Source organism: Marmota flaviventris, chromosome X (assembly GCF_047511675.1).
Source record: "Marmota flaviventris isolate mMarFla1 chromosome X, mMarFla1.hap1, whole genome shotgun sequence".
Lineage (NCBI taxonomy): Eukaryota > Metazoa > Chordata > Mammalia > Rodentia > Sciuridae > Marmota > Marmota flaviventris.
Genome location: NC_092518.1, coordinates 56137459 through 56154851, shown reverse-complemented (window position 1 = coordinate 56154851; position 17393 = coordinate 56137459). Strand labels below are relative to the sequence as shown.

At 43.3% G+C, this 17393-nt stretch overlaps 1 long non-coding RNA gene and 1 other non-coding gene across 2 annotated transcripts in view; both read right to left on the bottom strand.

The window, feature by feature from the left end:
• Positions 1–17393, bottom strand: part of LOC139703090 (uncharacterized) — a 639290-nt gene that overhangs the window by 343662 nt on the left and 278235 nt on the right. The gene's annotated exons all lie outside the window — the stretch shown is intronic.
• On the bottom strand, positions 15115–15216 carry LOC114093169 (U6 spliceosomal RNA). The gene has a single exon (XR_003582871.1). It is a non-coding gene; the product is annotated as a U6 spliceosomal RNA (small nuclear RNA).

Sequence of the window (17393 nt, the reverse complement as noted above, 5' to 3'; positions counted from 1 at the left end):
GACAGGGTGGGTCTCACTGAATTGCTTAGTGGCTCGCTTTTGCTGAGGCTGCCTTTGAACTCAGGATCCTCCTGCCTCAGCCTCCCATCTCTCTGGGATTACAGGCGTACGCCTAACTCTTCCTTTTACCACTTATTTTGCTGTGTTCAGTTTCTTTTAAATGATAAACTGAGATATTCATGCAGCTAAAAATGAGTGAAGTAAAGCTACATTTTTTTTTAACATGGATGTATCTAGAGAAACCAATGCCCACATGGTGGAAGAAGCAAGTAAGAGAATATTGTGTCTAGTTGGACACCACTTATAAGTACATTCTAGGAACCACCACACAAAGCAATGCCATATTGTTTTGGATATGGCTGCTTGTTCTCGAAGTTTAAGACAGAGACTGGAGACACCACAAATTCATGAGAGCAGTTACTTCCAGTGTATGAAGAATGGGGTAGGGGAGGCTGGGTTTGTGTGGCTCAGTGGTAGAGCGCTTGCCTAGCCTATGTGAGGCCCTGGGTTTGATCCTCAGCACCACATAAAAATAAATAAATAAATAAAGCTATTAAAATATTTTTAAAAAAGAATGGGGTTGGGAGGAGTTCTGATGAGCTGTAAGACAGCTTCATAGTGCACAGTGGTAGAACAATTTCTCTCCTATCTTCTTGGAACTTTCCCCTTCTTCTCTTCTCCCCTACCTATTGCCCTTCTCATTATCAGCAAGCAAGGGTGCCCCTAAGTTGCCTCACCTCAGCAGATTCTTCTTTCCCTCTCTTCCCCAAATGCTAGCTCATGACCTTTGGGGCCCTAGTTTTTAACCTGATTTCTCCTCCAAAGCCTTCAGGCACATGTCTGAAATTCAGTTCAAGTTCATTGAAATGATGCACACTTGTCAGGTATCAAAGTTCTCCCCTTCTTCAGTACACAGGTGTGACTGCTTTCCCTAAAACAGCTTATCACCTATAGGGTTCAGGTCAAAAGGATCTGAAGCTCTGGGGTAGGTCGGGAGCAGTGGAAATGGAGGAAGCCAGGAGAATTTCTGAAGCTAGGCCAGTTAGGATGAGTAGGACTTGGCAAGTGACTGCCTATGGAGAGAAAAGGGATGGGAGCTGGGATCACGATGTCCCAATGCTGGTCTGTGAAGGGGTTTAGGTTACTGGGTTTCCACAGATAAGAATAATGACTCCAAAAGGCTATATTTGTTCTTTTTAAAGGATTCAGTCTGTATTATGTTTTCATCTCTTTTCTGGTATTAAGAGGATATTTATTTTATGCAAAAATGATGGCAAAACAGATGGTCATTCTGGAAATATCTTGCATTGGCAGACGATGGCAATCCAACATGGGTACTCCAAATAAATATTGGAATATTACTGGTCTGTGTGAAATATTAAGGTCTAGGGATCCCTGGTCCCCTTTCTGGGCCCCAGTCTCCTCATCTGTGATATTGGGATGATACACCTTCTCAGGTTGCTGGGAAGGATACCTGGGAGAAGGTCAGGGGAAGAGCTTTGGACAGAGAACTTTCCTTTCTGAGTCCCAACATCCTGATGACATCCTGATGCTGGGTCCTTATCAGCCAGCCTGAGCTCTTGCTGCTCCTGGGCTGACCTGTGTGACTGTGACACAAGGGAAAGAACACTGAATTTGTCTGGACTCAAGCCCTGACTCCACCCAGTTTGTGAGGTGTGACCTTGGACAAATTGCAGAACCATCTTGAGCCAGTTTCCTCGGTGAGATTATTACAAGGTGAACTGACTTAACTAAAGCCACAGGCTCCAATCACAGAGCCAAGTGCTTAGTAAGAGCACAATGCTGAGTGAGTGGGACACTGGCCACAGACCTAGAGCCACTGGGAGCCTTTCATGCTAGGGTAGCTCACAATTGAGAGTGGTACCTTAAGAGGTGTGCAGCCATGGTCAGAGGGCTGGTCTTCCAGAAAGGCTGCCCCTCAACCTTGGTTGGGAGTCAGAACAATTCTCCAGTCCTAGTCAAGTCCTTTAGCTGCCCAGCTGTGTGATCCCAGGCAAATAATTTAATCTCTCTGCCTCAATTTCCTCATCTGAAAATGGTTTCTATGATTGTATGCATTTGATAGTGTTTCTCTGTGGACTGCAAACAATATGGGTAGAAAGTGTCTAGTACAGGGTAGGTGCCCAGCTGTTTGCACCCACTCTAGTAACTTTCCAAACCAAGCCATCTGAAGCCTCAGAATAGATCTGTGGTGGTCTTCTGCTGTCATTCACAGCTAAGGTGTCTTGGAAAGTTCCTGTGTTATGCAATGAACCAAGCCTTTGTCTGTCCCTCTTATTCTGTTTGTCCTTTCCAGTTACAAGCAGCCCCCAGACCAGGTCAGAGCCTGGCCCAACCCTTGGGGAGTTCTGGCTGAAGCCCTCCTGCTTCTGTCCTCCCTAGCAGCCATGGGGAAGCCTGAGGAGGAAGTTAGTCAGAGTGAAGCTGTGGGCCCCACCTGTGGTCAAGGTGTGAAATGTGCACCTGGCTCTTCTGACACACCTCCCCCTGTTATTTTCATTCTTTCACACCTCTGGGCTGTGGTTTGGGGAGATGGAAGGCTTAGAGATCTAAGCTCTGGGCCTAGTCCCTCACAGGAAGGAGGGCCCCTACAGCTGTCTACCCAGCCAGCCTGCCTGCCAGGGACAAGGGCCAGCCATTTCCTCCTTTCTACCTTGGTCTTCTGCTTCACAGTCTCTTTCAAAACTCCTCAAAATTCCTCATGGGATTTTGACCCATGGACTTGACTGCCAGCCATAGCCCATCAAGCTCAGGCAGTGGTCCAGGCTAGAACTGAGCCTTTTTTTGGGGGCGGGGGGCGGGTACAAGGGATTGAACTCAGGAGCATTCAACTGCTGAGCCACATCCCCAGCCATATTTTGTATTTTATTTAGAGACAGGGTCACACTGAATTGCTTAGCACCTCGCTTGTGCTGAAGCTGGCTTTGAAATCACCATCCTCCTGCCTCAGCCTCCTGAGCAGCTGGGATTACAGGCGTGCACCACCGAGGCAGGCACTCTACCACTAAGCCACAACCTCAGCCGCTACCTCAATGATTTTTGGAGCTGAGCCGTTTTTATGTGAAATGTCCCAGCCCCAGGCAGGGGGGCAAACTTAAGACACTGCTGGGACTCTGAGCTTCCTTCTGCTGGCCCTAAATTTCCAAATAATTTAATCTCTCTGCCTCAGTTTCCTCATCTGAAAAAGGTTTCTCCTTTCTAAGGAAAGGAGAGCTCGAATAACAGAGATGCCCAGGGACTGGGGACTACCCTTTCTTCAGCCCTACATTGTGTATCTCTGGATCTTCCTGGGACTCAAGCCCTAAGTGCTGGTGCCCTGGAGGGAGCTTTGGTAATGTCTGCTTCTTGCATTCCCTTGTACTTTCCCACGGGATGAGGTCCAGCAGGCTAATAGAACAGGTAACATCTACTGATTACTTAACTTTGTGAGGGCACTGTTCTGTTTTATCAGGATGAACTCATACCCATGCAGTAACTGTGAGGTAGTTCATTATCATTCCCATTGTACAGATCACAGAAACACAGGCAGTTTAAGGAGCTTGTTCAAAGTCACACAGCTAAGTGGCAGAGTCCCTGCATTCCTACCCATTACACCATAACACCTTGTGGGATTGGAGGGACTGGGATTGAATAGTTCAAAGAGAACTACTTTTGCCTTATCTGTAATGTTTTACACAGAAGCTGCATTTACATATTAACTATGTGACTAAATAGTCTTCAAAAAGGTAGATACAAGTGAGTTCAAGTATTGGGACAACAGATGAAATCTGAATATGGCCTGGAGATTAGACAAAACCCTCGTATCTCTGGTATTTTGCTAATTTTGAAAATTTCAGAGAATATTATTGTTGACAAAAATCATTGAGGTAGGGACTGGGGTTGTGGCTCAGTGTTAGTGAGCTTGCCTGGTATGTGTGAGGCACTGGGTTAGATTCTCGGGCACCACATAAAAATAAAAATAAATAAAGGTCCAACAACAACGAATAAGTTATTTTTTAAAAAAAAATCATTGAGGTATTTATAAGCAAAGGATTGTTCTGACTGCCACTTACTTTCCTAGGACTTGGAAATCAAGTATACGGAGCGGGAGAGGATGCTCAAAAGGTAAAAGCAAGTGCGGGTGAATGGTGATGTGGAGTAAAGGTAAAAGGGAGCTCTCTTCACTCTTCTTGCAATTTTTGTGTAAGTTTGAAATTATACTCACTGAAACAAACAAAAATTTTACTGTTAGTGTGGGAGCACATGCCTATAATCCCAGTGACTCAGGAGGCTGAGGCAGAAGGATCCCAAGTTCAAAGCCAGTCTCAGCAACTAAGCAAGACCCTAAGCAACTTAGTGACACCCTATCTCAAAATAATTAAAAACAAAAGGGCTGGGAGTGTTGTTCAGGAGTTAGATGCCCCTGGATTCAATCTCCAGTACCAAGAGGAAAAAATAAAATTTTCCAAAAGAATCTCTCTCATGCAGGATGGGTTTGGAGTCCAATCCTATCTCCAGGAGCAGTTTAGAGCCCTTGAAAGAAGGTGGGACCAAGACTGCGTGGAAACAAATGTTCCCTGAATGTGGCCTCGGGCACTGCTATCCCCTCACTTCAGTCCCCAGTTCTCCTTCTTCTGGTTTCAGTTTGTGCTTCTAGACTCCTGGGCTTCTTCCCTTTTCATTGTCTAACTACCTCTAAACCCTCAGCCTTTTGAACCAGGGAAAGAAGTGCCTCTTGTCATCAGCTGGAAGTCCTTAGCAGCCTAGGGCTGCTTCTATGAGCCACTCATGACCTCTCAAAGAATACAGGATGCGCCCGATATTCCCAGAGTGACCTCACCCTTGGCTTTGATTGGCTGTATGGAAGGGATTGGGGCTTGTGTCCTTCAGAGGGTGTCACCAGCTATGAGCCTGAAGTTTTTTCTCCCAAACTGCAGTGCACCTGCCAAGCTGGGTGAAATCTGTGCCAGGAAGGCCATCCTCCCTGAGGAGCAGGTAGTCTGGGCTGGGCCTGATCTGGGGCTCTTGGCTGCCTCTGAGCTCCCGTGAATGTTACCGGATTTGCAGCCTCTTTGCCTACTCAGTAACATCGACTAGTAAACAACCAGTTCTGGTGTAATGGAATAAATAAAATTATCCGAACATTATGATGAAGAACCAGTGCCTGGGGGAAGGGTTAAATTTCCCCCTCCTTTCTATCAGCCTCTCTTCTGGGAACCTAATTAACCCTTGGTTCCTATCTATTAGATAGCTTTCTCTAGGAGTCTCCCTCTCATGAAATATAAACATACCTGTGACAGGCTTTCAAGGCCAGAGATTCAACAGGTACCTGTGGAAAGAGTTGTTTCTTATACTTTGAATGTTCTGAACTCTGTAGGAATATCGCTACCTCACTTAATTGCTATGCCAATTAACTGTTGCCTAAACTATAACCTCATAGGCTTAGTTCTTAGAAATATACCTCTTCCGGAGATAAACTCAATTCATCTTGAGTTACTGCTGCATGTGATGAAGGTCATTTCTCCATAACACTGGCAAATATTTTACTGTCTGTTCTACACGTGGGAATTACTTAATAGTAAATTCCCTTTGCATGGTCTTCGGTAACGTAGTCCAAGAATTCATACCTACCAATGTTGTAATGGTTAAGAAATGATGTCAAATTTCCTATAAAAGTCCCATGTAACCTCAGCTTGGGGCCCATAACTTCAGAGTACCAGCTCATCTGGGTCCTCTGGCATAAATAAACCTAAGTTCTTCAACCCTCTGAGTGGTGCTTGGTTTCTTGCTGAGCGTGATTTCCACCACACCGGGAGCAGGCAGAAAATTTTATTCAATGGTCAATGAATGGAAAAGGAGAGTTCATGCTCTACAGGCACCTTCTAACCCTAAGCAGGTGTGAGGTTTGGGTTTTTATTAGGGTTGGTGATGAGGGGTTGGGGCAGGTATGCTGTCAGAGCTTTTCATGGAAAGGGGAGTTTTCCATAAATTAGGGTTATGACTTTTTTTCATAATTTGGGTGTGGTTGGCTCTGTCATGGCACTAGTGGGGGTGTGTTTTGGTTTTTTTTTGTGTGTGTTTTGGTACTGGGTATTGAACCCAGGGGTTCTTAACCACTGCACTACATCCCCAGCCCTTTTTATCTTTTATTTTGAGACAGGGTCTCAATAAGTTGTTTAGGGACTCACTAAATTGCTGAGGCTGACCTTGAACTTGTGAACCTCCTGCCTCAGCCTCCCAAGTTGCTGGCATTACAGGCATGTAAAACAACATCCAGTTAATGAGATTATAATGAGTCCAAGTTCATCTCAAGTGTCAACATGGTGTCCAGACTAGATGGAGTGAGTTTGGAGCCTCCCACCTCAGTGGGTGACAGCTTGTAGCACGTAATTATCAGCATCCAGGATTTAACTTTTGCAATCAAGCCATAGAGCTGACAGGACAACAAGCTATGAATAGTTCCAAGGTTCAGTCTAGTGACATGAAGAGGAAAAGGAACCCCCTGGAAACCATGATGCCTACCCCCAAAATACTCTACTGAGCAAAATCTGCTGAGTAGTGTCCCTCCCTGGGTCATTGCCTTGCAAAACATCCAGTGGTGCTGTCAAAATTTCAACAGTGTGATGTTGGCCTTGGAGACTTTGTTCATGTGCCTCGTGCAGGGTGCCATGGCCCAGGCCCTGCCTCCTATTATAGTGGAGCCCTTATTTCCCTGACTAGACAACAAAGTTGCCTGTTCATGCATAGGCATCAGTGCTTCTATGGCCAAAGCCGATTTGACCCTGTGTGAGGCAGTATAGCCGAGTGAGCAAACACATGGTCTTGGAAGCAGACTGTCTGGATTGGGTTACTGGTTCTGTCATTTACTGGCTGTGTGACCTTGGACAGGTTATTTCTTCTCTGCTTAGTTTTCTTCCTCTGGATAAAAGAGGAGGAATACGTGGTGTATGTAAAGGTGTTCATATCAGTGCCTGGCACAGGGTCAGCACTATATATGATTTGCTGGCTACCCCTACACACACACACACACACACACACACAGTGACTGTGGCTGTTCCAGTTGACTGGGCACACCCATGGGGACAGCTACATTTGCATTCAGGCAACACAAACCCCAAACTGGAAAGATAGACCTGAGTGCCAGCTTGAGTCCAGTATCCAAGTGTTCATGGGTAAGGGGGTGGGGCAGGAGGTCCTTTTCAGATGGAGTGTCTGCTGGTTATGCTGTCAGCTCTGAGATGAGTGTGCTAGGAATTGGGTCCAGAAGGTGTGCCTTGCCTCTGGGGACAGGACTTAAAAGGAGCTTGAAGCTGGGTGCAGTGGCACACGCCTGTAATCCTAGCAGCTCGGGAGGCTGAGGCAGGAGGATTGCGAGTTCAAAGCCAGCCTCGGCAAAAGTGAGATGCTAAGCAACTCCATGAGACCCTGTCTCTAATAAAATACAAAATAGGGTTGGGGATGTGGCTCAGTGGTTGAGTGCCCCTAAGTTCAATCCCTAGTATCTAGGGGGAAAAAAGAGCTTGAGTGGTGGTGGCACAAGCCTGTAATCCCAATGACTGAGGAGGCTGAGGCAGGAAGATCGCAAGTTTGAGGCCAGCCTCAGCAATTTAGCAAGGCCCTAAGCAACTTAGTGCGACCCTGTCTCAAAATACAAAGTAAAAGGGGCTGAAGATGTGGCTCAGGGGTAAAGTCCCTCTGGGTCCAATCCCCAGTATAAAAAAAAAAAAAAGTAAAGAAAGAAAAGGAGCTCAAGGAGACACCAAATGGAAAACTATACACTCTCCTGTGGCTCCTGGGAATTCCTCACTCACAGAATACCAGGTTAATTGCTGACAACCACAATGCCTGGAGATTAGAGGACAGATGGGCACAATAATAATATTAATTAGTAACAGGAAGCATATTACCATGTACCAGGTGCTGTGTACATATACATATCTTCATAAAAACTCTTCAAGTTAGGTTATATTCTTCTTCTTGTTTTAAAGCACAGGAAATAGTTAAGTAAGTTGTCCAAGGGAAAAGAGTCAATAAATGACAAAGCCTGGACTTCAAACCAAGCCATCTGGCTTCTAAGTCAACATTTACCTGCCTTAACCGGGTAATACATCTTATCTTGTGAATACATTGCCTGCTCCCAACAGGATTTGAAAGGACATTTTGTGAATTTAGGAGGAACAGAGAACACCTGAAGCTGACCTCTCCAAGACCCTGGTGATGAGCCCATTGCTTATTATGCAAATCCACAAACAGGGATAGGAGATGCAGGGGCTGGGGTGAAACCAGAGGCAGGGCCCCTTACTGTGGCAGGGGCACCCCTCATCTGTTATGCATCTGGGTGCCAGGACAGAAAATGAAGGACAAGAGGCCTAGGACTCAGGAACTAGAGGTGGTTACCAAGGAAACCAATACTGTGGTAAAACTCAAAGCTGAGAGTATCTGGTTCTACAGGAAAAAAAAAAAAGGAAGAAAGAAAAAAAAAACAACAAATGATATTTTTAAACATTCAAGATTGTTTTGTAGGATGGTTTAGGGTAAACACCATGAAACTCAGATGAATTGTTAGCATATTTGCTAGTGAATAGTGGTATTTAACAGCATATGTAATTTTTAAATTAATTGTTTGTTTATTTAGTACTGGGTAATGAACCCAGGGACACTTTACCACTGAGCTACCTCCAAAGTGCTTTTTATTTTGAGACTGGATCTTCCTAAATTTCTGAGACTGACCTCTAACTTGCCATCCTCCTGCCTCTGCCTCCCAAGTAGCTGGAATTACTCCATGCCTGGCTGTTCTTTCATGTAACTATCTGCAGTATTTATATATTACTGTAGCTTATGATCTACTTAGAGAAGTGCTTGTGTAGAAAGAGGTTCAGGGTTAAGGTTTGATCAAGGAGGATGGCAGGGGTAGGAATAGTGAAAACAACTCTGAACGAGCAAAGATGATTTGGGGGCAGGTAGGTGCAGGGAGATCAGTTTTTTTGGGGGGTGTTCGCTGAAGCAGGGGTCTCGGGGAACAGGAAGAAAAGGTGATTTAGAGCCAAATCCACAGGATTGACTGGCCACCCCCAGCCTGGTCTGCCTTTAGCAAGTCTCTATTCATCTTTGCCATGGGGATGGCTCCACTGTGCCCCGTGGACTTATCCTGTGGCCATTGTGCTAGTTCTGGAAAGTTTTGCTTTAATAAAAGGAATTTGTCTAGCCTCATTAAATTTTAGCTTATTTAATAAGGAAGAAATCTTTACTTTCTCACAAAAGATTGTTTCCTATTACTGCTATCACTATCCTAAAATGCAAGTATTCTCAGGGCACACCTTAGAGAACACCAGCCAGAGCTAGAAGGCTGTTCTGCTAGCCTGGCCTTGAAGGCCATCCATGATCCAGCCCCAGCCACCTGCCCAGCCAAAGCATATTCTCCTCTCTGCTTTGTGCACACTGTATTCCGTCAAATTGGGCCACATGCCATTTGCAAGCCTGCCCCAAGTTTCCCACTGCTTGGCAGGTCCCTCTGCCCAAGGCCCACTTGCCATTTAGGACTCAGATGCAGCTCAAAGCCAAAAAGTCAAAAAACCTTTAACTGGACTCTGTGGCTCTGCCCAAGCACCCTGGGTGATGGGGTAGGCCAGAAAGGAGCAGTGAGGAGACCCTGGGGGGGAAGCAGGAAGTTTCAGTACCCTCTGCCTACCTTGCAAATATAGAAATGGGTTGAAGCAAATCTGCACAGCAAGTCTCTGACTAGAAGTGTCCTTTGCCACTTGATCTCCTGCCTCCAGCCTTCTCACCCTCAGAATCCTCCATTGTACTGGAATCAGTGAACAAATATGGAAAGGCCAAGGCAGGCTGTGGGGTATTGCACTAGAGGTTCAACTTGGAACAGAAACCATGAAGTATGTTAGTAAATGGGCTTTGTTTGGTGTCAAATAGGCCTGGGTTTCAATTCCATATTGGCTACTTAATAGTATGATCAGCCAGGCAGAGTGACATATATTTGTAATCCTAGCTACTTGAGAGACAGAGGCAGGAGGTTCATGAGTTTGAGGTCAGCCTGGAAGACTTAGGAAGACCCTGTCTCAAAATAAAATTGAAAAAGGGCTGGGGGTGTTACACAGTGGTAGAATGCTTGCCTAGCATGTAGGAAGCCCTGGGTTCAATCCCCAGTTCAAAAAATAAAATGTTGTACTATCAGTTTCCTCATCTGCAAACAAGGATGTTACCTATGTTATCTATGTTGTTTCAAAAGGATTAAATTGTTGTTGAGAGGATTACATGAGATTAATTTAAATCCACTAGTGAAATGCCTGGCCTTCTCTGAAGGCCCTCTCTGAAGTATTGGCTCCTCCCCCTATCCTTCTCTATCCCTTTAGCCTGTTTTATTTTTATCATTACTTATTTATTTGGTACCAAGGATTGAATTTTTTTTTAAATATATTTTTTTAAAATTTTGAAACAGGGTCTTGCTAACTTGCTTAGGGCCCCGCTAAATTGCTGAGGCTGGCTTTGAACCTGCAATTCTCCTGCCTCAGCCTCCCCAGTTGCTGGGATTGCAGTGTGTGCCACCACACCTGGTTTGCTTATTTTATATTCTTCACAGCATTCATCACTACTCACTATTTATGTGCTTACTTATCTATTCACTGGTTACTCCATTAGAATATCTTTTTCACAAGAAGTAAGTTTTTATTGTGCAGTGCAGTGGAGCACACCTGTAATCCCAGCAACTAGGGAGGTTGAAGCAGGAGGATCACAAGTTCAAAGCTAGCCTCAGCAACTTAGTGAGTCCCTCAGCAACTTAATAAGACCCTGTCTCAAAAATAAAAAATAGGGGCTGGGGTTGTGGCTCAGCAGTAGAGCATTCACCTAACACGTGTGTGGCGCTGGGTTCAATCCTCAGCACTACATAAAAATAAATAAAATAAAGGTAAAAAAAATTAAAAAGGGCTGGGGATGTAGCTCAGTGGTTAAGAGCCCCTGGATTCAATCCCTGGTACAAAAAATAAAAAATAAAAAAAGATTTTGTTGTTTTGGCAGTGCTAGGGTTAGAAATCAGGGCCTTATGTGCTAAACACCACTCTACCATGGAACTACATCCTCAGACCCATAATTTTGTGTTTTTCAAATCACTATATTCTCAGTGCCTTGCCAGGCATGGTGGCACATGCCTGTAATCCCAGTGGCTTGGGAGGCTGAGACAGGAGGATCGCGAGTTCAAAGCCAGCCTCAGAGACATGGAGGTGCTAAGAAATTCAGTGAGACCCTGTCTCTAAATAAAATACAAAATAGGGCTAGGGATTTGGCTCAGTGCCTTGGCTAGTAGGTGATCAGTCAATAAATAAATATTTGTTATTTTAAACATTCAATAAATCTTTGTTAAATGAGTTTGAAGGCAAATGATTACTAGATTCTTAAAAAGTAAATACACGATGTAGATATAAATATAGATTTGCTGGTTGTATTTGTGCACACCTATAATCCCAGAGACTCAGGAGGCTGAGGAGGATCATAAGTTTGAGGCCAGCCTGAGCAACTTAGTGAGACTGTCTCAAAAATTTTAAAAAGGGGCTAAGGATGTAGCTCAAGGGTAAAGCTCCTCTAGGTTCAATCCCCAGTACTATATATATATGTATACACACACACACACACACACACACACATACACACACACACACAAACACATATGGCTGCAATTCTCTCTCATGCCTTAAAATCTTGTATACATACAGCCAGCAGTGTTGGGAATTTGGTTCATGGGTGCTGGCTAGTGTGGGACCTAGCATATATGTGCTTTGGTGAACACTTTTCCAGGGATTGTGCTTGGGAAATAATACCCATTAGCATAGGAACTGTTCCAGGGAGTTCTGCTATAAAGACAGTTACCGAACTCTTCTGGTTACTATTAGCTTCCTAAGGTTGCCATGACAAATGACCACAAATATGGTGGCTTAAAACAAACTTATATCCACTCACAGTTCTGGAGGCCTTAAGACCAAAATGAAGATGTCTTCAGGGCCACATTCCCCGATGAGGTTCTAGGGGAGAATCTCTGCCTCTTGCAGCTCATGGCTGTCACTCCAATCTCTGTCTGCATCCCTGAATGACAGGCTTCTTCCTCTCATGTGTGTTTTAGTCTCTGTCTTTTACAAGGACGCTTGTGATGGCATTTAAGTCCCACCCAGATAATCCAGGAGAATCCTCATCTCAAAATCTTTAATTATCTGTACAGATTCTTTTTCCAAATAAGGTAGCATTCACAGGTTCCAAGGATTAGGACTGAACAAATGTTTGGGAGCCATTATCAGCCAACCACAGGCACTAACTTCTCTGTTTTTCACAATTCCTTTCCCCTCACTATAGAATAGATTTTCAAGAAATAGTGACTTGAGGAAAGTGGGCTTGTAGAAAGAATAGAGGTGGGAATGGAAATAGAGTACAGGAAGAAACTTCTTGAAAAATTAAAGGAATTATACAATGGTTCAGCCACTGCAGGGTTGGGGGGATGGGGCTGGATATTGACCAGGCTCTCCTGCTGGTTCTTTTTGTGTGTCAAGGACTGAGACCCACAGAGTACAAAGACATGGAGAGGTAATTATGCCTGATGGAGAGTAATGACTATGCTGTGCTTCTCATGTAATTAGGCCCAGAGGATGTCTGCCTTTGGGTGGTTTTCAAGAGCTCTCCAGGTAATTGTAATACACATTAAGAGTGGAAAACCACTAGACAATAGTGTTGAGGCAATGAGAATTTCAAAACAGCTGTTAATGCATATTATCTTAAAAGTAGTAACAAGGTTCATAATGTTGACATCAATAATTAACCCTCTTGACCTTCTCAGTGAGATAATAATGAATGTGAAAGAGACAGGAACACTGACTGCTGCCGGGGAGAAGGTGCTTAGCAAGTGAGAGGTGTAGAGAAAAGCATAAGAGGAAAAGGGCCTCTAGAGCCACCGTTTGTTCCATAACCTCGGTCACCAGATGAGGACTACAGGGCCACCGGAGGTGAGGATGTAGGGAATCAGCAGAGAGCTGTCAAGAGTTGCCTGGAAGAAGAAAGATGGTATTTTTATTTGTTTTGTTTTTGTTTGTTTTGCAGTGCTGCAGATGGAACCCAGGGCCCCACACATTCTAGGCAAGTGCTCTCTCACTAAGCCTCAGCCCCAGCCACAAAGATGGTTTTTCTTATTGCTATTTTTGTTTTTCAAGGAAAGTCCTTGGCCTGGAACCAGGAGTCAGCGACCTTTTCTCCCTTCTGCCCCAGGAGGACCAGACAGACCTATTATGACTACCAAGCAGGGGTCTATAGTGACTTTAGATCCCTGCAAGCAAAGTTGACCTTTAGGATGGGTCAATTTTTTTAAGTTGCAATTGGACAATACCTTTATTTTATTTTTATGTGGTGCTGAGGATCGAACCCAGTGCCTCACACAGGCTGGGCAATTCTCTATCACTGAGCTACAGCCCTAGCCTGGGCCAAGTGTTTTTGGTGCCAACATATTAAATGCACTATTGGGTTCAAGCCAGCTGGTATGAGACCTCACAAAGGAATGACTTAAACCTTTTTGAGATTGACACTTCCAAAAGGAATATAGCTGTCCTCCCGTATCTGAGGGGGGATATGTACCAATACTCCCAGTAGATGCCTGAAACTGCAAATAGTGCTGAACCCTAGACATACTATATTTTTTCTATGCATACACACTTAGGATAAAGTTTTTATTTTTTAGTTATACATGGACACAATATTTTAATTTTATTTTTATGTGGTGCTGAGGATCAAACCCAGTGTCTCACATGTGTGAGGTATGAGCTTTGTCACTGAGCTACAACCCCAGCCCAGGATAAAGTTTTTAAAAAATATTTTTTAAAAATATCTGTAGTTGTATATGTTTATACAATACCTTTATTTTATTTATTTATTTTTCTGTGGTGCTGAGGATCAAACCCAGGGCCTCATATGTGTGAGTTAAGTACTCTATCACTGAGCCATTATCCCAGCTCTAGGATAAAGTGTAACTCATATATGGGTCACAGTAAGGAACGAGGCACAATAATTAATAATAAAATAGAATGAATTTTAAATATACTATAATAAAAATTATGTGATTGTGGTCTCCCTCTCAAAATATCTTTTTGTACCTTTTTACTTAAAAGAAGCACTTAATGGCATCTCTTTAGTATATCCAAATTTCCAGTATCAATATTCTTGTGCTTTGGGGCCATTATTAAGTATAATAAATGTTACTTAAGCATAAACCTATGACACCATGAAAGTTGATCTGATAACCAAGATGGCTACTAAGTGGCTAATAAGCCAGTAGCATATATAGCATGAACATGCTGATACAGGGATGATTCATATCCTGGGAAGAACAGAGTGGGATGGTGTGAGATTTTATCACACTACTCAGAATGGTACACAAATTAAATTTTTTGAGTTATTTCTGAATTTTTCCATTAAATATTTTCAGACCACAGTTGACCATGGGTAAATGAAATTGTGCAAATATAAACCATAGATAGATAAGAGGAAACTACTATACTCCCTCTTTTCTCTACTGGGCCTTTTTTCTTTAGTTGTTGATGGACATTTATTGTATTTATTTTATTTTTATGCAGTGCTGAGAATCTAACCCAGTGCCTCACACATGCTAGGCAAGTGCTCTACCACTGAGTCACAACCCCAGCTCCTCTACTGGCTCTTATCCAGGGCTCTTCTACATCTCCCAGCTACATGGGGAGGTAATCCAGGTAGATATTTTTTTTCTGTGATAAAATATACATGACATAAAACTTAGCATTTTAATCATTTTTTGGGACAGGTAATCACAGATACATTTTAATGATAGGCAATGTATTCTGCATATATAGAATATCACATTTAATCTAAAAGTCCCAAATCAAGCTATTTATTATATTGAAAAGATAGTATGGGATGGTGGCTTTGAAGCTTCTTTTCTATTTTATTTTGTTTTTTTAAAAAAATATGGAACACTCCGGCTGGGGTTGTGGCTCAGTGGCAGAACACTTGCTTAGCACGTGTGAGACATTGGGTTCAATTCTCAGCACCACGTATCAATAAATAAAATAAAGGTCCATTGACAACTAAAAAAAAATTAAAAATATGGAACATTTCACAAATTTGCATGTCATCCTTGCACAGAAGCCATGCTAATCTTTTCTTTATTGTTCCAATTTTAGTGTGTTGCTGAAGCAAGCACTGAAGCTGCTTTTTAAAAAAAATTAAAATTCTAGATTACTTAGAATAATTATAAATATCAGGATGAATACACTATAAAATTTTATATCTTAGTCTCAGCCACAATTATTGGAAAGAGTAAAGAATGTCAACCTGAATCAGTTTTTAGTCATTTAATCTAGACATTTATTTTAGTGTAAGTGCTTTTACTATGGCTGCTGGTGTACAATTTCTAAGTATTGTGGTAAAACCCATAACTCAAAGTTGATCATGTAAACATTTTTAGGATACTGTTCAGTGACAATAAGTTCATTCACACTGCTGGGAAACCATCATCACCATCCATCTTTTGAATGTTTTTCCTCTTGCAAAACTGAAACTACACGTCTATCAAACACTAGCTCTCATTAATATTCCCCTCCACACACCCGGGGCTTTTGACAACCACCATTCTACTTTCTTTCTCTATGAATCTGACTCTTTTGAGTACTTCATACAGATGCAATCATACAATATTTGTTTTTTTGTGTGTGTGTTTGGTTTATTTATGTCCTCCAGGCTCATCCATGCTGTAGCATGTGTCAGAATTTCCTTCTGTTTTCAGGCTGAAAAATATTCCCTTCTATGGATATGCATCTTTTGTTTGCTGGTTTGTTTTGTTTTTGTGGTGCTGGGGATTAAACCCAGGGCCTCACGCATTTTAGGCAAATACTCTACCACTGAGTTATACGTCCAGGAACATGCCCATTTTGTTTATCCATTCATTCATCAATGGGCACTTGGGTTGTTTCCACCTTTTGGCTATTGTGAATAATGCTCTGCAAACAGGGATTATTATTTTGCAGGAGAGGAAAGTGAGATTCAGAAAGGATCTCACAGCAAATAAGTAGTGGCAGGGTCAGGATTCCTATGCAGGCTTGATGTAGAGCCTATTCATCTGCAGGGTGAGGTGGCCTCCAAAGAAACATTTGTTGTGCTCTCTACCCTTCTACCTCTCATAGCCCTAGCTATCCTGTGAGCTGGCTATTCACGGTCCCCAGGATCTTGGAACAGGCCCATTTAGAAAACCCTGGGCTCCTCTTCTTTTTAAATTTTTTTTTGGTACCAGGGATTGAACTCAGGGACACTTGACCACTAAGCCACATCCCCAGCCCTATTTTGTATTTTATTTAGAGACAGGGTCTCACTGAGTTGCTTAGTGTCTCACTTTTGCCGAGGCTAGCTTGGAACTCGCGATCCTCCTGCCTCAGCCTCCCGAGCCACTGGGATTACAGGCGTGTGCCACCATGCCCAGCTGGGCTCCTCTTCTTGGGTGACATTTGTGCCTGTTTCTGACCAAAGAAAGAACAAAAGGAAGATGTTGGAGACTCTCTCTCCTCCTAGTCTGCGTCCTGTTTCCTAGAGATTCCCCAATAAGGCAAGTTTATTTATTTTTTTGTGTCACCAGGGATTGAACCTAGTGATGTTCTACCACTAAGCCACATCTTCACCCCTTTTTTGTATTTTATTTAGAGATAGGGTCTCATTGAGTTGCTTAGGGTCTCATTAAATTTCTAAAGCTGGCTTTGAACTCACAATCCTCCTGCCTCACCCTCCAGAGCTGCTGGTATTACAGGAGTACGCCAGTGCTCAGCCCCCTTTTCAGTTTGAGACAGAGTCTCCCTTGGTTGCCCAGGCTGGCCTCAAACTTGGATCCTCCTTCCTGAGTTGCTGGGATTACAGACATATACAACCATGCTCAGCTAGGTTTATACCCCCCCTTTTTTTTGCCAGGTTTATTTTTGAACAAGTATCACCAGTACAGCCTCCATGAGGAGGTGGAGGGAGAAAGAGACAGTTAAGTTCCTTCTTGTAATTTTCTGTGTGGCCTAGGTCTGAGAAGTGGGCTCCTCTGCCTCTTACTTCTTCCATTCCTCCCTGTTGCTATCACACATGCAGAAAGCAAGAAACACTCCAAAGTTTGGCATACCGGTTTTGAGAACTCCTTTATACCTAAGTGGATTAGAAAATTCCTGAAGATCAAGCTGGATTTCTGGCCTTCCTTTAGAGAATGCTAGCTCCTCCTACCTGCACAAAAGACAGAGGAATCAAAATTCTTTGAGGAGCATTAAGACATATGTCAGCCAGCTGGGTGCGGTGGCATCCTCCTGTAATCCCAGCAGCTTGGGAGGCTGAGGGAGGAGAATCACAAGTTCAAA